Source organism: Oncorhynchus clarkii, chromosome 12 (assembly GCF_045791955.1).
Source record: "Oncorhynchus clarkii lewisi isolate Uvic-CL-2024 chromosome 12, UVic_Ocla_1.0, whole genome shotgun sequence".
NCBI lineage: Eukaryota > Metazoa > Chordata > Actinopteri > Salmoniformes > Salmonidae > Oncorhynchus > Oncorhynchus clarkii.
In genome coordinates, this window is record NC_092158.1 from 32452239 (window position 1) to 32473925 (window position 21687).

General features: G+C 42.7%; 1 protein-coding gene across 1 annotated transcript in view; it reads left to right on the plus strand.

The window, feature by feature from the left end:
* The first annotated feature begins 664 nt into the window (after positions 1-664).
* LOC139423080 (nuclear receptor-interacting protein 1-like) overlaps positions 665-21687 on the plus strand; it is a 60993-nt gene continuing 39970 nt past the window's right edge. The window contains exon 1 of the mRNA XM_071174710.1: positions 665-897. The gene's annotated coding sequence lies outside the window, so the exon portion shown is untranslated. The remainder of the gene's footprint in view (positions 898-21687) is intronic.

Below are 21687 nucleotides of genomic sequence, written 5' to 3' on the forward strand. Positions count from 1 at the left end.
GCTTGTAGCGTCATACCCAAGAAAATCTGTTTTTGCGTTGTCATTGTGGAGTATTGAGTGTAGATTGATGAGGGGGAAAAACGATTTAATCCTTTTTAGAATAAGGCTGTAACGTAACAAACTGTGGAAAAAGTCAAGGTGTCTGAATACTTTCCGAATGCACTGTATATCCTTTCTGTCCTTCAGGGTTTGTAAGTAAACCCAGTTTATAGAAAGTTAATTAATTGATATTATTTGAAATTAGCCATGTGTATACTAGGGCTCCCGAGTGGCTCAGCATCTCGGCGTCACTACAGACCCTGGTTCAATTCCAGGCTGTATCACAATCTGCCGTGATTGGGAGTCCCATAGGGCGGGCACAATTGCCCCAGCGTTGTCCAGGTTAGGGTTTGGCCGTCATTGTAATTAATTTGTTAATAACTGACTAGCCTAGTTAAATAAAGTGTAAATAAAAAAGTATGAACTAATATAAAAAATATTATAATTATGCAACGTTTGAGTTGTATTGTATTTATAAGTAGTTTATAATGAAGTCTAATGATACAGTACATTTGGAAAGGAGCAGGAATAGGTTGCTAAAGCCACTGCTCCTTTAAGGGTGGTGTCAGCAGCAGAGAGTAGGAGTGTCGCCTCTGCTGAGTTCTCGGGAGCAAGGGGATTCCGAGAATAAACAATTCGTCAGACTCGACTACAGGTCGCAGAGCCTGATTACTTCGATCCAAATCGTTTTGAAACAAATCTACCGTTTGATATTCATTTTTCATCATCAATGCGCGTTAGAGAAATGCGACCTTTTTACTGAGACTATCGGATGGATTTCCTCCTGTCGAATAATGATGCGGCTTTTCGGTTGAGTGGGGTCCACTGCCAGCCAGCGGTGTAGACAAACCCAAGCAGGTAGGTAGCTACGTGCCGAGCTAAATGTACAGAATAGGCTGTGAAATTATTATGAGTCTGTAAAATCCGCAAGCACACAAACGGGATGTGTGTCATGGATTTAACATGTTTACACGATGTTTTCATGGATTGAATGATGTTTATCTCTCGAGCCCGAGTCTATGGGCGCATACTGGTTATAGCGGTGTGGACGCTGCGTAAAGAAATCGGAATAAATCAGCCAGTGCTGTGGTGGTAGTGTCGTTTCCATTTTGTTAAATGGCATCAACGATACATTACAGCCAGTTTGAGTTGATTTCCTTCTCACCGCCCCCCCCCCCCCCCCCCCACCCCCCCTCCAAAAAAACGAATCACCGCACGTAGACATTTTATATTTAATATTTGCCATAGCAAGAGCCTATGTTTTTGTCGCCAAAATCTAATGCCACAAACATGAATCATTTAGCTTGCTCGTGCTGGCTACTTTGTTATTCCGTATTTTTGTCACATTCTTGCATTGTCGTTACAGTGTTGTTACAATGTGAAATTGTTGTTACAGTGTTTGTTGTTACGGTGTTACAATTGTTGCACTGTCCTCGCTGTAGTCTAGTTTACGTATAAAAATTATACAAAATGATAGGCCACAGATATCTGTTCAGTTTAACCTGCATTAAAATGCTGCATAGGACTAGTAGCCTACTAAGTAACCAGGTGTATAGCCATTACCTACTGATACAGATAATGAAAAGTATTTCTATGAACATTAGTAAATAGGCCCAGTAGGCTATTGATATTATGACTGTATGACTGTCAGCATCAGCTTGGCTCTTTCGTAATGTGCTCCATTGTATCCAAATTAGTCATAATTTCAAAGTTTTGTGTGGTGGAGTCTAGCATTTTAAATGCATTATAATGCTTCATATTTAAACTGGATTCACTCTTGCTGATGATTCTCAATGAATATTTTGTGCTTCCTTATTCCTTGTCAAAAGTGACACAAATGTTTGGCATTGCATGCCTCAAATGTTAATTCAGCATTGGTACACTGCCTGGAATAATGGACAATAGCAAAATGTACTCACTTTATTTTTAGAGGATTATTTGATATTCAGTTCATAAACCAGACTGTACATTGTGGATTTCTACACAGCATGTACTGGTGTCATCGTATTACTACTGCTTAATTATTTTATTATTATTGGTGGAGTTGTTATCTACATGTTAGATCATCTTTATTTTGCTATGGTTTAATTCACAATCTAAGTAGTAGGCTAATGACAATTGACAGGTAGACTGGATTTGAACTATTCCAGGGTTTGGAACAGTGACTGGTTTGGAGTAATCATCACAAGATGTCATCTTGTTTCTTTTGACCATGGGATCAGTGGAGAGACAAAAGGTCAGGGGCTGAAGGTTGGCCGGGGGGAGTCACAGGGGAGCGAGAGGGCAGGAACACACTGTTAGTTCAGGTGTGCTTAGCCTTAGCCACCCTGGCTAAACTTCCCTCCAACAACAAAGCTGTTTACTTATCATGATTTGGAACACATCAGCACATTCATATGTGTACTAAATGTACATTTACAGCAAACTTGGGTGGATTAGTCAAACATAGGCCTGAGCTTTGTTGAAGTGAACTTGTCTGACTTTTGAAAAGTTTAAATACTCTGTCTGTCTGGGGTTCTGGCTTTTAGTCCTCCTTTTGTGAAGTGTTTAAGCTGCTTAATTATTTGACCTGATCTTGTACAGGATGTTCAAGGGTAACTGCGTATAGTGCTCTGTACTGTACTGGAGCCATAGATAACTAAAACCTCCACATTTAACATAGCCTTTCTCTTGAATAATCTGTCTTCAATAATGTGGTGCACATGCCAGCCATCTTCCTCCTTTACTGAGCTAGAGTACTGTACTTTACACAACTTGTTTTGTTGTTGCTATGGGTTGTCTAAGGAGCCACTGATGATGACTGATGTGCAGTATCCCACCACAGAATCAGAAGATATGTAAATGACAAATATGCAAATTATGTTAGGTCTGCTGAACGGTCACAATACTGGACTCTGGACCCTGGTCTGACAGATCAAGGGTCTGTCTTCTCAGGACAATACATTCATCTGCATTCATGAGCGCTACTTTCAGAACTACTGGCTAAAAAGTATGCAAAGTACTGGAGAATCTCTTTAATGCACTGTCTTTGCTATAGTTTATGTATTCAAATAACACAGAAGAAATATACCCCAATTGGTATATTAAGGGTCAAAGAAATATGCAATTGTAGAGGAAGGTGTTTATAGGCCTATACTGTTAGAGTGTGTGTGCATATGCGTGTGTGCATACATCCATTCCTGTGTGTGTGTTTGTGTTGTGTGCTGAGCCACTGAAACGAGCTAGCTGTGTTTGGATTACACTCAGTCTCATGTGTCAGGACAGTGTAAGGTCATTTGTCAACTATCTGCATACTGTAAACTACTGGGTATGACAGGTGTCATAGTGTGTCCATGATAGGTCTGTGTAGGCCTTATGAACGTGTGGTCGGAGTCAAGCATTTACTATCAGGCCTTTAGGTTGTTGTAGATTAAATCATAATGCTGATTGTGTTGCAATGACTAACCTCTTAACTGTACAATACTATAGTACGGTCATTCAGTGGCTACTCATTAGACATGTTGCTTGGGTAAAATACACTCTGATCTCTAACAGTAGGCCTAGATGGTGAATTAGTGGAGTTGAAATACATTGTCATGTCGATCATGCTTTCACACCATCACTCCAACTCTCCTAGGCTGTCTTTTCCAATCTGGGAGAGGGCGGTAGGGAGGAAGAGAACCAAAGTCAATGGGACTCATTTTGATGACACGGCAGGAGCAGCTAAATGCGTCTTTATTGCTGTGGCTCCTGAAGGCAGGCAGGCAGGGTGGAATGATGAAATGGAGGGATGAAAGATGGAAGGAGGCTAGAGCAGGCAGGAGGCAGCCCCGCTCCCCCCACCTCACCCCCCCCCCCCCCCCCCCCCCCCCCCCCCCCCCGCACCCTGGCCTTGGAGCACTGACAGGGCCTCTCAATTATCCACACACATTGATTGTTACTGATTGCGATTGCAGTACATTATTTATCACTCCCAAAGTGATCCACAGAGAGAGGGAGAGATGCAGGTCAGATAAATGAAGCATGTAACCCACACGAAAACGTTGCACCCCATTTCAGAAACAACAGCTGTGGAACCTAACTGTGCCGATCAATAAAGCAGGGACAACGAGAGAGCAGAACAGTGCTACGTTGTACTATTAAACACATACTTTTGCCTTACTACTGCTGAAATGTGGATATAAAGCCCAAACCTACAGGGTGATGTGAGTAGACCTAACTGTCTCCTTGGGTTGGTTAGTGTGGTCACAACAGAGGAGTAGGGTAGAGTTGACTTTCTCTCCCTGCTCCTGAAGTAGAGATGGTGGCCTCAGGCTGTGGAGGTACAGCAGAAAGCAGAAAGCTTATCCTATGTGTGTGGCTGCTGCAGCAGGGAGAAGGTCTCTTCACTTCTTACTTTATCACAAACAGGCCAATTTTACTGGCCAGGTAGAGTGTGGGTGCACTGCAAATTAAACAGGATCAGACACTCATGAATACAATAGAATACACTAGTTGTAACTGTAGTTGTTTTGGAGCAAATTAGGGTTAAGTGCTTTGCTCAAGAGCACATCGACAGATTTTTCAACTTGTCAGCTCGGGTATTCAAACCAGCGACCTTTCAGTTATTGGTCCAGCACTCTAACCGCTAGGCTACCTGCTGCAACACAGAAGAGCACAGCTAGGAGGTTAAAGGTTAGCACAACAAGTCACAAAGTCCGATTAGGATGTCAGAAACACCACAGGATTCTTGCGGCCTTAGGGGAGTGTTACTCAACTGTCTTATTTTAACCAGGTTATGTGCAGGGACTGAGAGCAGAGCAGATTTCAGAGCTTGGGGAGAGAGAAGCTGTCCAGGCTAAGTGAAAATGCCACTCATTGCTGACGAGTCCCTGGCCTTGTGAAGGTTAGTGGCTTGTCTTTGTAAGCTGAGGGATTGATGCATGAGTCTGTCTGGCGAAGAATTCAAAGTCCAAGGCCATCGCAGGCAGGCAGGCAGGCGCAGTCCCAGCACAGCGCTCCCTCCCAGCCAGCCTATCACAGGGGCCCTGTCCTTCCCAACTTCTTAGCAGCCTGTCCTTTTGGGACCTTGAAGCAGCCCAGGCAAGGACACAGCGTCTGGTGCAGTAAGCCTGTGCAGGGGGAGGCTTTACGTAACGCTGCCTGCCCGGCTTGCCTCTGCTTTAAACATGGGCATATGTGACTTCCTGACACCACGTAAAGTAGCACAGAGCAGCACACGTCCCCCCGGCCCCCAGCCTAGCCCCCTGGATAAGGAGGGGGCAGAGAGATCCCGGTAACTTTATATCTTTCTCTTTTAAAAGCTTTCGTTTGAAATTAAATTTCCCAAGTAATTAACTAAAGAGGAGTTTTCAGAGTTGATTAATGAATGATTGATATATTGCACAGGAAGACAGGAGAGGAAAGGAGGGGGTGGAGGGGTGCATATACTATATGTGCTGTGGGATTGTGTCTGATTTATTTCCCTCAAGAAGGGCTGCGTTCGGGAAAATTGAAATGGTGTAAAACGTTATCCCTTGGGTAGTTAGCTGTAATACTCCAAGACCAAGAAAGAGCACCGACCAGAGAGTTCATAGTGCACAGTGTGGCGGTCAATATATGTCAACCCACGCTCACACATACACAGACACGCACACCTTGTTGTCTGACACTATAGGCAGACTGAAATCTGAGTCATAAGACTTTGCAAGTGAGATGAAAGAACAGAGCTAGGGTCAAGTTCAAAGGGAGTAGGATAATGATGACATCACAGTGACTGTGTGTCTGTTTGTGGTAGTAAGAGCTGCTAGCTGGGATTCCCCCAGTCAGTCGGTGCTTCTTTCAGACACACATCCTTTATCGTTTTAGTGCTGTGGAAACAACCTGATCCATTTTGTGTACTGTACTCCCCAACACCTCCACACCACCAACTGTAATTGTATAACTTTTGTGAGCTCTTTTAGGCTTTTAGTGATGATGCAAGCTGTTGCTGGGCAACAGGGGACCTTGTGCAGGTGGCTGTGCTGTGGGGAGTTTGAGGAGATCTACAGTATAGCCTACTGCACAGACATGCACTGAGAGATAAATGGACTATGGCATAAAACCAGCGAGAATTTTAGCTTCTAAGTAAAACAAAAGAATCCTAAATGGTTTATTCACCTACTGACTGCATACCAGTAAATGCGTTATTACATTTTGGAGTGATACTTTATACATGACAAATGTAACATGTTGCCCCTTGCTTTTCAGACAAGAGTTCATATGACGTTACAATATCTTGCCTGAACATGCATAGCCTCTCACACATTGATGAATAGTATTTTTCAAGACAAATAACATTTTATTGGTCGCATACACATTCACTGAGTATACCAAACATTAGGAACACCTTCCTAATATTGAGTTGCATCCCATTTTGCCTTCAGAACAGCCTCAATTTGTCAGGGCATGGACTCTACAAGGTGTCGAAAGCATTCAACAGGGATGCTGGCCCATGTTGACTCCAATGCTTCCTGCAGTTGTGTCAAGTTGGCTGGATGTCCTTTGGGATACTGTTGAACATGAAAAACACAGCAGCGTTGCAGTTCTTCACACAAACCGGTGCGCCTGGCACCTACTACCAGTGGTGTAAAGTACTTAAGTAAAAATACTTTAAAGCACTACTTAAGTATTTTTTTTTTGGGGGGGGGGGGGTATCTGTACTTTACTTCACTATTTATATTTTTGCCAACTTTTACTTTTGCTTCTCTATATTCCTAAAGAAAATAATTAACGTTTAACTCCATACATTTTCCCTGATACCCAAAAGTACTCATTACATTTTGATAGGAAAATGGTCCAATTCACACACTTATCAAGAGAACATCCCTGGTCATCCCTACTGCCTCTGATCTTGCGGACTCACTAAATACAAATGCTTTGTTTTTAAATTATATCTGAGTGTTGGAGTGTGCCCCTGGCTATCCGTCAATAAAACAGAAAAAAAGAAAATGGTGCTGTCTGGTTTGCTTAATATAAGGAATTTGAAATGGTTTATACTTTTCCTTTTGATACTTAAGTATATTTAAAACCAAATACTTTTAGACTTTCTCAAGTAGTATTTTACTGGATGACTTTCACTTTTACTTGAGACATTTTCCATTAAGATATATTTACTTTTACTCAAGTATGACAATGATGTACTTTTCCCACCACTGCCTACTACCATACCCCATTCAAAGGCACTTAATTAAATATTTTCTCTTGCCCATTCACTCTCTGAAAGGCACCCTTACACAATCCATGTCCCAATTGTCTCAAGGCTTTAAGTTGTCTCCTCCCCTTCATCTACACTGATTGAAGTGGATTTATTAAGTGACATCAATAAGGAATCATAACTTTCACCTGGATTCACCTGGTAGGTACATTCATTAGTAGAGTAGTGATACTAATGCAGTCGTTGTGTGCATCCCAATCAAGGTCTGCTTCTCTGCCTGCCCTGTGCAGCGTGAGAGAGAGAGGCCATTTGAGAGAGGAGAGAAGGTGTCTGCAGGCAAGCGCTATGACCTATTACTTAGTGAGAATGGACTGGTGACCAGAAGATTGCTGGCTCATACTCTGCTGTTCTCCTTAACCTGGATTCGGCCAGTAAATATCTAGCAGCCCCCCCCCCCCCCCCCCTCTTCTGAAAAGTACAATTTTTCAGAAGGAGATGTAATCATGTGACACACTTCACCCAACATTAACATGACTAAGAGGGGGCGGGGGGTGACTGACTGACTGTAGCATGCAAGCAGAGCATGCAGCTGTGGGTGTTGTCCCCCTGTTGGCCAATCAAACCAGTCAACGGTTGAACATGGTGGAGGTCAACTTGTTAGAGCCAGGCATCCCCTAGTCTCTACCCCTCGGGTGACTCCTGTCATGATCTGAGCTGGAGCAAACAAAATGAAGCCCCACTAGTCCCGCCTGAGCCCTGGGCCCTGCATGCATTATTGTAATGGCAGCCAATGGCAGGTCAGGCAGGTTTAGTCAACATCTCGATCACTGATCCCAGGGCATGTCAGTTTGAAGGTCAGTCTGTGACTAAAGTGATTCATGTCCTTGCAGGATTCATGTTATTACAGTTGTCTTGAGTCAGTCCTCTCAGCTACTGCAGCTGTCCCACTCTTTAAACTGTACCTGCTCCTGCCATACTTCCGCTTTCTTAGATGCTGACTGCTTTTCAGAGTATTTTTACTCAGTCATTATAGTATTTTTGCCCTTCTGATGTATTTGCCATATGTGCTGCCTAGTGAATGGAGCAACCTGATCTCTGTGTTAACACCACATTAACACGTCCCAATGAAACTCTACGATTTCCATGAAGTGTGTAATGATACATTAGGCAGCAATCTCTCACTCAGTATTTCTCCTCTCTTTCATTCTCTCTCTCTCTCTTTCTCTCTCTCTCCGCCTCCCTCTCTTTCCCCTCTACCCTTTTCTCTATCTACACAAATGTAGTTAGTTTGAGGTTATAGGACTTTGGCTCAAGGGTTAATTAGATGTTAAGTTCTTTTTATGGAATAAAGTAGGCTTTATGAGCTCAACGCATATACAAAGTGGACGGAAAATCTGTATTTTCTAAGGTAATACTTGAGTGATAACAGAACTGGGTAACATAAAAGGGGTATTTTCAGTATGTAACCTAGGTGTTTTTCATACAGACAGACAGTCAGACATACATTTTAATAGAAGGGTTAACATGTAGGGTTAGTAGCCCATGAGTAACCCTCAGCTTGTATACCTTGTTAGCATGTCAAGATATGGCAGTAGCGCTGCACAAACACACAGCAGCTTGTGCAACTGTATTTACAGTGGGGCAAAATAGTATTTAGTCAGCCACCAATTGTGCAAGTTCTCCCACTTAAAAATATGAGAGATGCCTGTAATTTTCATCATAGGTACACTTCAACTATGACAGACAAAATGAGAAAAAAAATCCAGAAAATCACATTGTAGTATTTTTAATTAATTAATTAATTAATTAGCAAATTATGGTGGAAAATAAGTATTTGGTCAAAAACAAAAGTTTATCTCAATACTTTGTTATATACCCTTTGTTGGCAATGACAGAGGTCAAATGTTTTCTGTAAGTCTTCACAAGGTTTTCACACACTGTTGCTGGTATTTTGGCCCATTCCTCCATGCAGATCTCCTCTAGAGCAGTGATGTTTTGGGGCTGTTGCTGGGCAACACAGACTTTCAACTCCCTCCAAAGATTTTCTATGGGGTTGAGATCTGGAGACTGGCTAGGCCACTCCAGGACCTTGAAATGCTTCTTACGGAGCCACTCCTTCGTTGCCCGGGCTGTGTGTTTGGGATCATTGTCATGCTGAAAGACCCAGCCACGTTTCATCTTCAATGCCCTTGCTGATGGAAGGAGGTTTTCACTCAAAATCTCATGATACATGGCCCCATTCATTCTTTCCTTTACACAAATCAATCGTCCTGGTCCCTTTGCAGAAAAACAGCCCCAAAGCATGATGTTTCCACCCCCATGCTTCACAGTAGGTATGGTGTTCTTTGGATGCAACGCAGCATTCTTCGCATGGTTCTGGGATTTTGCTCACCGTTCTTGTGATCATTTTGACCCCACGGGGTGAGATCTTGCGTGGAGCCTCAGATCGAGGGAGATTATCAGTGGTCTTGTATGTCTTCCATTTCCTAATAATTGCTCCCACAGTTGATTTCTTCAAACCAAGCTGCTTACCTATTGCAGATTCAGTCTTGCCAGCCTGGTGCAGGTCTACAATTTTGTTTCTGGTGTCCTTTGACAGCTCTTTGGTCTTGGCCATAGTGGAGTTTGGAGTGTGACTGTTTGAGGTTGTGGACAGGTGTCTTTTATACTGATAACAAGTTCAAACAGGTGCCATTAATACAGGTAACGAGTGGAGGACAGAGGAGCCTCTTAAAGAAGAAGTTACAGGTCTGTGAGAGCCAGAAATCTTGCTTGTTTGTAGGTGACCAAATACTTATTTTTCACCATAATTTGCAAACAAATTCATAAAAAATCCTACAATGTGATTTTCTGGATTTTTTCCCGTATTTTGTCTGTCATAGTTGAAGTGTACCTATGATGAAAATTACAGGCCTCTCTCATCTTTTTAAGTGGGAGAACTTGCATAATTGGAGGCTGACTAAATACCTTTTTGCCCCACTGTACATGTCAGGGAATGGATCTAGCATTTGAGTAGCTAACGCACATCTCAAGTATGTTTAAATCAGGGACGTGCTCAGGCGAAAATATTAATCAAGTGCCAAATAAAGCGGCTTAGACTTTAATGAATGAAATAGTTAACCAATAGCTAGCTACCCGTGCTATCTGCAATGACCCTTTTTGCACTAACTCTTTTGACTCATCACATACGCTGCTGCTACTGTTTATTATCTATCCTGTTGCCTAGTCACTTTATCCCTACCTGTATGTCCATATCTACCTCAATTACCTGGTACGCCTGCTCATCGTCTCGGTACTGGTGCAGTGTGTACATAGCCAAGTTAGTGTTACTCATTGTGTTTTGATTCCTTGTGTTATTATCATTTTTTTCTTCTATTATTTCTGTTTTTTTCTCTCTGCATTGTTGTGAAGGGCCCGTAAAGTAAGTTAGTATACACCTGTTGTTTAACCAAGCATGTGATAAATAAAATATCATTTCATTTGATCCGTTACTGATGCTAATGTACAGCTTTTGTAACATGGTTTGTCTATACCAGAGCTGTTCTATGTCGGTCCTGGTTTTTGTTTCTACCTGGAAGTTAATTGCAATCACCTGGTGTCCCAGGTCTGAATTAGTCCCTTATTAGGAGAGGACGAAAAACAGAAGTGTTTTGGCTCTCCTGGACCGACATTGAACAGTCCTGGTCTGCACGCACGCACACACACACACACACACACACACACACACACACACACACACACACACACACACACACACACACACACGTGCTTGTGTCTTTATGTGGTTTAGCAAAGCCAGGCCTCTCTCTCTCTCTCTCTTTCTCTCTCCTTCTCTCTGTGTAAGCCACCTGCCGTTCCATTCAGCAGCATTGACCTTGGTGATTATGAGATCAGGCCTGACCTACACCCCAAAAACAGGTTTAGATTGTTCCACTTACTAACTTTTCCTAGGGAATGTCAACCATCAGAGGCCACATCAACCTATCTGACACACATTCACCCACAAGAGAATAAGGCCATGTTCCTCTGTTCTCACCTGCTGACGTTGCTCATTCACATCAGTTGTGGGTGTCTTGTGTTTTTGTCCAGTGTTTTGAGCCAGGATAGGCCAAGCGTAGGGAAAAGTGAAGCAGTAGCAGGGTTCATGATGATGACTGTGTCTCTGAGGCTACATCAGGTCTGTGTATTAGCAGCAGCAGCACAGTAGGTCACCATTAACACGCAGATGCTTAGCACTCTGCTGCTGAAAGTTTAGCGCTGGGTCAACCTGCTCTCTTTGCTTTTAAAGTAGAATGTCAGGCAACGGCTAATGCTATTCAGTTCACATGCAACCACATAGCAAATGCGCTGCTGCTTCCACCGGTGTTACTCGGGTGCTAGTCCACACTGGGATGAGACATGGGCTGAACTAGGGATTCTAACATATAGCTAGCTAGCTTACCCACCACTGGGTAAAATCAATATGTTTGACGAGTTATCGCTGAGTGCTTTGTGAAAACGAATGATCACGTTAGCAGATAATTGTGTTGTTGCTTGGTACTCTAATTGCCTTTATAGCAACATGCATGTGTCTCTGGCTGACATTCGTTCTGCCTCACATTATACCAGTCCTGGATTCTCTTAACCGTTATCAATTCAAACAGTGTCAGTTTTGTTTCTTAGACCGTTGAAGTGCCTTGAACTTTGTTGTTGTTTTTAAATATGTTTTATTGCGTTACAGACGTTAAGTAACATGCAATCCCTCATGCACTAGTGCCTGTTGGGTAGTGTCCCAATTGGCACCCTATTCCCTATTTAGTGCACTGCTTTTTGTTTTCAAAAGCCGTGTGGCTCAGTTGGTAGAGCAGGGTGCTTGCATTGCCGGGGTTGTGGGTTTGATTCCCATGGGATCTAGTACCCAAAAAAATTATGACAAAAAATGTCAAATGTAGATCATCCTCAGGAACAAGAGGAGTTGTTGTCATGTTATCTGCTGCTGTTGTCACTACAGCTAACTGAAAACCATGGCTAATTCAGGGGAGAACTCATGCATGACTGAATGCTGGTTAATGAAGAATTGTGTAATGGTGGTGATACCATGAGCTAAAGTGTCAGGTATTACATTGAGGGGCTAGAAATGCTACTAATTATTCTTGTCCGATGGCATGTCATACCTACCTGTACGGGTGTTAATAAATTAGTAAAAAAGCACTGTTTTAAATAAGGCAAAGGATCCCATTTAACATTCTGAGTAACAGATGAGCAAATGTTCACCTCCGAGCTGAGTAGGGATGGGGTGGGATGGGTGTGTGTGTGTGCATGCATACGTTCATGCATGCATGTGAATGCAGTAGACTGGCTGGTGTTTGTGCCCTGGGAGCAGTAGGTAGTTGTTTAATGAAGGCGTGGGAGGATTGCTCTTCCTACTGTACATACAGGCCAGGCCAAGCTGATAAGGGTCAACTCTGCTTCAAAGGCCACAGGAGCGAGGTCTCACAAACACTAGCGCTCATGAGGGTAGTCTCTTGTCTCTTTCTTTCTTTGTCTCTCTCTCTACCCCCCTCTCCTTGTCTCCCTCCCCCACCTCTTTGCGCTCTCTCTCTCTGTCTCCCTTGATCATACTCTGCAGAACTCCTAGCACAGTCTCAGGGAGAAAAAGAAAGAAAGAAAAGTGGGTCAGGGCGACCTATTTTTTCCCACAGTTCACGGAGGCAGAGAGTGGCAGAGTTATCATCAGTTAGACTGTAGAGGAGGGAGGAGAGCCGAGCAGAGCCTGATAGGGAGGCAGGGCCCTGGCTGTCACGAGACACAGGCAGAGGCAGCCACTCAGAACTGGGTCAGCAGCAGAGGCTATGTCTTGTAAACGGCTTGTCATACAGGGTAGAAAAGCTGCAAATGAACCATAGATTATACGCCCCAAGCTGAGCGCTGAGGTCTCTCCTCACCATTCCTCAGCCCTACATCACACAGAGACACACACCACCACACACACACACATATACACTACACACCCTACAGAGAAACACACACACACGGATGGCCTACAGTAGTGTATGAGTCTGTGAAGTACTGCCACCTCCTTCCTATAAGCTCCTCTGTTCTCCCCTTCATCTCTAGTAATAGCATTTGATTACTGCAGTCAAAACTGACAAGCTCAAAGCCAAGCCAGTCAAGCCACACACACTCAGAAGAAATGAAGCTCTTTGCATTCTCTTCTTCTGACCTCAGCTTGTTATTTGTCTAAAAATATCCCAGATTTCTCCCAGAATACTTCCCCCCTAATCACATTCAGGTAAGGGTATTTACAGTGCAGTTGTCCGTGTTCAGTGGTAGCTAGCTCCTGGTGGATGGGTGATGGGACAATACTAATGCCTACTCCACCTGAAACGATAACCATGCATATCGTTTGTATTTCCAAACAACTGTCATCTGATTCTGGATTCCCCTGTTATGTAATAACTGATAGGTCAAGCAGCACACTCTTAAAAATAAATGTGCTATCTAGAAGGGTTATTAGGCTGCCCCCTTAGGAGAAACCTTTGAAGAACCCTTTTTGGTTCCAGGTAGAACCTTTTTGGGTTCCATGTAGAACCCCTTTGTGTTCCGTGTAGAACCCATTCCACAGAGGGTTCTACATGGAACCCAAATTAATTATCCCTGGAACCAAAAAGGTTCTACCTTGAACCAAAAAGTGTTATCCTATGGGGACAGCCAAAGAACCCTTTTGGAACACTTTTTTCTAAGAGCGTAGCATGTGTATGTATGTATACTATCAGTCAGTGTGTAAGCTAAGCCTTCGTCTGATGTCATCATCTTACATCCAAGGCAATCTCCATTCTCCATCGAGGAGCTAAATTATGAAGGCCATTGATGCTATGGGAGATTGACTACTGAGCAACACCAGCCCATGCTGATTCCTCTCGCATCCTCATTAGTGTTGGAAGATATTACGATAGTATCCTCTATCGGCAATGATTGCCAGCCATCGACAATGATTGACAGCCATTGTTGATTGTGACGAGGTTGTGATGTGACAGATGATGGTTTAGCCTATTTGAACTTCACTGGCGCCATAGTCGGATACAAGAGACATTCCGATTAATTTGCCTATTCCTATTTGCTATAGCCTATTTTAATAAATATGTTAAATACAGAATGCAAGAGGGGAATGTAGGCCAGAGAGAGAGAGAGAGAGAGAATTCCACCAAAGCAGCACAATGTCGGATGCGTAGGCCTCATACCCTAAACCTATTCATTTTTTTAATATAGGCTATATTACGGACACTCCTTAACTATCGCGCGTCTAGCAGTAAAAAAAAACGTATATTCCCTTCTATCTCCATTCGATAGGCAATGAATAGTACTTTGAGCTAGGCTACGCTTTCATAATTTCATGCATGTATGGCTTTCTCCCGATCAAACAATGAATGAATCCAACAGAGTTCCATCTCAAAAAGTTATTTGAATAGCCTAAAAATGTAAGGTAGCCAGAGGACTATTAATGAGAGAGGACATACAATATCAATAGCCAATAGAAAAATCGAATGACAAGTTTAAATTAGTTTCAGCTTATTAAGAAAGAAATTATCTGTGTGGGGCGGAGAAATCTCTCCATGCGAGGTTGAAAACCAAATGGCCCATCCAATCATAAAAGCTTTAAGAGAAGTAAAAGTTATGAACAGTAGCCTATTTCCCAAATATTCGAATAGCCTAAGAGTGTCCGTCCGAAAGTTGCCACTTTCAAAAATAACAAGAAGGAAAGTCAGAGTCTAAACTCAATTATAGCTTTATGAGACATTGAACAAACGATAATAAGAGTGGAGGATTAGGCAAATAAACTATTATTATCCAGTTCAGAAGACGGTAGATTTTGCTTCTATCCAGCCCATGCTTTATAACCTAACTCGGCAAGACAGCCTGTTCCTCATTAGTTGACTGTCACTTTGCTTGGTGATGTGCTCGCCAAACAGACACAGACAGACACACTCAAACCTGTTTCATGCTAAAGCTCCACCAGAAAGGAATATTAGAAAAGATTTGCCTGCACTTAGCCTCTGTCCAAGCTTTCAACAACATTATCTTTCGTCATGATTCGTCCAGTTGAAATGCGATTTTTGAGCTATAGCCTAACAGTGATTTTTAGCTGTTTTATTTAAAACATTTCACAGGGGAAAAAAGGTTGGCGAATAGGGGGGCGATACCATCAATATCACAATGTTTTATAAGTACATAATCATGATAGGACAAAGGTTGACATCGCCCAAACCTAATACCCATTTAAACCCTGTGAAATACACCACAGTCACTATAAGTTATTGGTATTGACTTCAGCACAAATGTATTAATTCACTTGGAATTGTTTATGTCTCCAAAAAGACAAAGCAGGATAAGCAGGGGTTGACTTGACAAAATGTTTTCTTAGAAAATAATTGCCTGACTTTGCTGAGCTGGAACCTTGGAATTGAAATCAGGGCTTATCCTTGGATTGGATTTGTTTATGGGCCAATTCAATGTTCAGACAGTCCGGTAGCTCTCATTCATATTTCACTATGTGGAACAGAACTGCTTGTAATGAATCTCCTAGGCATTATAGAAGAGAGGTTCCACACCCCAGTCTGATTTTAGGCTTCTCGTCCTCCACAGTTTGAGAATACTTTTGTCATATTGAAATTTGTGATTATTATCATATTAATAAACACAGAGCTAATTTCTCCACTGTTTGTAACTGTTGATAACCGTCCTAGGATAGCTAGTGGTAATTAGATGTTTCACTAACAGCAACCTCATTACGCAGTGGCACTAACAACACAACATAGAGTCATGTCCTGAGGTGGGGAGCTATACATGGAGTGTGTAGTGTAGGATTAGCTCTTAACTCTCTCTCTCTCACATGCACACACACACACACACTGCTCTATGAAGTAGTCTCGCCTCCCTTTGCTTGTTATTCCTAGCCTCTGAACTTGTCTCGGTAAGAGAGCACCTTCCACTAATTGAGGAGTCTGTTTGTTGCTCATGTCACCAAACAAGAGTCCCTGAGGACACTCATATGTCACTGTGTGTCTGTCTACATGTGTTGTGTGTGTGTGTCATGTGCGTGGCATTTGTGTGTTTTTCTATATTTGTGTGAAGGTGAAACATACTGAGCAGTAAACCAGTTAGATCCAGAGCTGGGCCTGGCCTGGTCTCTCCAGCCAGTACCAGAGCAGTGTTTAGTGAGGGGGCTACAGCCGCCATGGTGCCTCTAGCAAATGGTTTCCAGCAGGCCTGCCTGCGTATGACATGTGATAACATTACAGTCATGAAAGGTCAGGCATGAAGGGAGCTGCAGGGGAGAGGGCTGGGCCGGTGGTGCGGGGGGGGCTAGGCCTGTCTCTCTCTGCTGCTCCCCCTAGTACACCCCTCAACACAGACCTGGCACACACACACACGCACATTGACACACAGACACTGATACACGCACACACACAACACTGAGATTCCTGGAAGTTGTATTAGCTTTAAAGGCGAAAAGTCCACCCCGCATTTCCTTCTAGTTCACATATTGAAACAGCATCTCTTGGTGCAGTGTAAATATTAGCTCTATTCCATGAAGCTGGCTGACCTGCACTGTGCATCATGTTGAAAGGGAGCAGTGCTCTGCCTCTGTGTGCTTTACAGTGGCTTAGGTTGAGTTTCCAACCCAGGTGAAAGTAGCAGTAATGAATGGCTAGTATGACAGTACAGAATGAGAGGAGGACTTGGTTCAGTGAACCTTGGTGTAGGGATGTGTACAGTTGTTTGAATATCCGAACGGACGTTAGTATTCAAATACTTTTTATTTTGTATTTAACCTTTATTTAACTAGGCAAGTCAGTTAAATAACAAATTCTTATTTACAATGAAAGCCTACTGGGGAACAGTGGGTTAACTGCCTTGTTCAGGGGCAGAACGACAGATTTTTACCTTGTCAGCTCGAGGATTCAATCTAGCAACCGTTTCGGTTACTGGACCAACTCTCTAACCACTAGGCCACCTGCCGCACTAATACTAGTGTGAGTTTTCATTTCTGCGGGCCAAAAAATGTATAGGCTTATTTTAACACTGAAAATACTTTTTGTAAATTAAAATAAAATATTAATGTGGTGTTATTACGTACAAGGATATACCATGATCAATTTAATAAATAAAACTTTCCAATGTAGTTTTTAGGAATTGTGCCCCCCATAAAAAAGACTTGGAGCTCTCTGGTAGTCTTCATGTGTGAAGCTTGTTGTTTATGTTGGCCAATCAAAGCAGCTCAATTTGTAGCAAGTGTAGTGAGAGTTTACTAACGCAATGCAAGATGGAATAACATTACAGAATTAAAAGTTAGCTAAAGGAGTAGGCTACAATGAGCAACCAACAGGTAGGCTGTTGGCATAAAATATGGCCTCAATTAGCCTACCTAGCAAACTTCTCTTGGCTACTCCAGTCAAGATAGGCACTGTTATATGGTACGATAAATAACACAGTGGCTGTTACAAGTTAGGTAGCCTTGGCTGTCTGCCTCCCTCTGCTCGCTCCCATCTCACTGGCACCTCCCCAGCTGCACTAATAGAGCGCAAGCCTCAGCCTCACCCTCGCACAGCAGTGCTCAATATCCGGATACCCGCCAAAAATGTATGATACTATTCTAATAGTGAAATTATTTAAAATCCCTACCATGGTGTTGTTTACCCATGTAAATGTCACATTTCTTCACCATGACCTAGCCTTCCTGCCAGTCACCAAGGTTTGCCTGTTCATATCGACTGCCAACTGTTTAGAGGCTTCTCCCCTTTCTAGTTAGTTAGAGAGGCAACCTCTTCAGCTGATGATTCAACACAAAGCTGTCAGATATCTAAAAGAGAGAGCAATGGGATGTTTGTTGGGAGAACCAGTACAGCGTCCTTGTGCCAACAGCCCGGAAGTGAAGGGGGGAAAACATTCTGGGATTTCCTGGTATGTACCCAGCTAACAACAAATGTTCCCACAACTTTAGAGGACGTTCCCTTAAGAGCTGTCAGATATCTAAAAGAGAGAGCAATATGATGTTTGATGGGAGAACAAGTACAGAGTCCTTGTGCCAACAGCCCGGAAGTGAAGGGGGGAAAACAGTCTGGGATTTCCTGGTATGTACCCAGCTAACAACAAATGTTCCCACAACTTTAGAGAATGTTCCCTTAAGAGTGTCATTAGGTCAAGGTTTTCATAGGAATATTCCTGTGATGTGCAAGTAATGTTTCCAAGAGACTATTCCCTTAATGTCAAATAGAACTTACCCAGAACCAGGTTGCCATGTTTTCAGATCATAAGATATTAATTCATGTGGGGGCAGCAGGTAGCCTAGTGGTTAGAGCATTGGACTAGTAAACAAAAGGTTGCAAGATCAAGTCCCTGAGCTGACAATGTAAAAATCGGGCATTCTGCCTCTGAACAAGGCAGTTAACCCACTGTTCCTAGGCTGTCATTGAAAGTAAGAATTTGTTCTTAACTGACTTGCCTACTGAAATAAATGTGTCCTGTTTTCTCTGGGTTTGGAGAATTTTCCATCAACGTCCCACCAAACATGGTTGCCATGTTCTCAGAACATAAGATATGAATGGTTTAAACACGTTTCATTGGAATGTTGCAAGAACATTTGTGTCCAAAGAAAAATGCATGACAAGATGTCTTGTTACTCTTGCCGAGCCAACCGTGATTGATGAACCACGGATCCATTCATAGCTCTTAGTCTATTGGCAAGGGATAATCACACACAGCACTTTTAACATACACATCTTCAACACACTTTGACATACATGATTGCATTGTGCATGTTCATTTATACAGTAATTATTATTCAACATGTCCACACAAAGGATGTGAACTCACAACCTCCTGGTTATGTTACCCCAATCTTCCTGCTACGTCACCATGTCCGTGTCAGGTCTAAACTAATCTGACTATTCTCTAATCATTGATTTTATTTACTTATTTAAGCAATTGAAGGGCTTCCTGTATAGTTGTCTAATGTTGGTGGGGCATATTAAGTTGTTTTCATGATACTCCTGAATGACTATTATCAATAAAATATTTTTAACAGAGCTGAGATTTACTTCAAAGTGCATTCACAATATTGTTTAGACCTAACATGTTGTTTCAGATCTACACAAGTGCCTAGGTAGGAGGGTTTGGGTTTCATCTGGACAGGGCCTAACTATACTAACCCAATAAGCACATGCCCTAGAGATATCCCTTATTGGGACAGCGGTTAGGGCATTTGATGTTGGTGGCCTGGGTTGGAGACCTGCTAGGGAAGTCATCCTATTCTCAAATTCTATTGCACATTATACCGAAACTTAGGTACACTATATATACAAAAGTACGTGGACACTCCTTCAAATTAGGGGATTTTGCTGTTTCAGCCACACCCATTGCTGACAGGTGTATAAAATCGAGCACACAGCCTTGCAATCTCCATACACAAACATTGACAGTAGAATGGCCTTACTGAAGTGCTCAGTGACATTCAATGTGGCACCATCATAGGAAATATTTGTCCAGGTAAAAATGTATTTGAACCCGCTTATCACGATCTGACATAACGGTAGCCTACTTTTTGGGCTTTACATTGGAGATTTGCAATTTTTTCATGGTTTTAAGGTCGATTGCATTTTGAACAAAGAGCCATTTGGGAGCCAAATGAGCTAGGTCTGTTATGTGAATGGATCCAAATGAGTTGGCTAACCAAAAAGCCCATAACTAATTCACTAGCCACAAAGTCAGATTCCACAGCCATGCTCTGCCTCACGAATGACGTCATCCCTTTCTTAAAGAGAGAGCGCACACTTTTATAAAAGAAGAGCTTGCTTCTTCTATGCAAATGTTGTTGATCAGTACAATAAAATAATATTTTCTCCTAACAGTTTTCAATAAAATAAGTCCTAAATGGAAGGGATTGTTTGTCATTTGTAGCCCCATGAAATCAGCTAAAACAAGCTTAACATGCAGCGTTTATCAACTTACTTATTTGACACCCTTAGATATACTTTACACTGAGTGTACAACACATTAGGAACACCTGCTCTTTCCATGATATAGACTGACCAGGTGAATCCAGGTGAAAGCTATAATCCCTTATTGATGTCACTTGTTAAATCCACCTTAAGTCCATGACTTTGTTTTTACCAATCTAACTACAGAACAATATAATGGTAATAATTTATTTGAATGATAAATCTCTATTGCACCTATTATACAGGTGAATGAATATTAAATCAAATCAAAAAAAATTTGTCACACACACATGGTTAGCAGATGTTAATGCAAGTGTAGCGAAATGCTTGTGCTTCTAGTTCCGACAATGCAGTAATAACCAACAAGAAATCTAACCTAACAATTTCACAACAACTACCTTATACACACAAGTGTAAAGGAATGAAGAATATGTACCTAAAATATATATGAAAGAGTGATAGTACAGAACAGCATAGGCAAGATGCAGTAGATGGTATCGAGTACAGTATATACATATGAGATGAGTAATGTAGGGTATGTAAACATTATATGAAGTGGCATTGTTTAAAGTGTTAAGTGATACATTTTTTACATACATTTTTACATTATTAAAGCGACTGGAGTTGAGTCAGTATGTTGGCAGCAGCCACTCAATGTTAGTGGTGGCTGTTTAACAGTCTGATGGCCTTGAGATAGAAGCTGTTTTTCAGTCTCTCGGTCCCTGCTTTGATGCATCTGTACTGACCTCGCCTTCTGCATGATAGCGGGGTGAACAGACAGTGGCTCGGGTGGTTGTTGTCCTTGATGATCTTTATGGCCTTCCTGTGACATCGGGTGGTGTAGGTGTCCTGGAGGGCAGGTAGTTTGCCCCCGGTGATGCGTTGTGCAGACCTCACTACCCCCTGGAGAGCCTTACGGTTGTGGGCGGAGCAGTTGCCGTACCAGGCGGTAATACAGCCCCACAGGATGCTCTCGATTGCGCATCTGTAAAAGTTTGTGAGTGCTTTTGGTGACAAGCCGAATTTCTTCAGTCTTCAGAGGTTGAAGAGGCGCTGCTGCGCCTTCTTCACCACGCTGTCTGTGTCGGTGGACCAATTCAGTTTGTCCGTGATGTGTACGCCGAGGAACTTAAAACGTACTACCCTCTCCACTACTGTCCCGTCGATGTGGATAGGGGGGTGCTCCCTCTGCTGTTTCCTGAATCCACGATCATCTACTTTGTTTTGTTGACGTTGAGTGTGAGGTTATTTTCCTGACACCACACTCCGAGGGCCCTCACCTCCTCCCTGTAGACCGTCTCGTCGTTGTTGGTAATCAAGCCTACCACTGTAGTGTCGTCTGCAAACTTGATGACTGAGTTGGAGGCGTGCATGGCCACGCAGTTGTCGGTGAACAGGGAGTACAGGAGAGGGCTCAGAACGCACCCTTGTGTGGCCCCAGTGTTGAGGATCAGCGGGGTGGAGATGTTGTTACCTACCCTCACTACCTGGGGCGGCCCGTCAGACATCCTGGTCCAC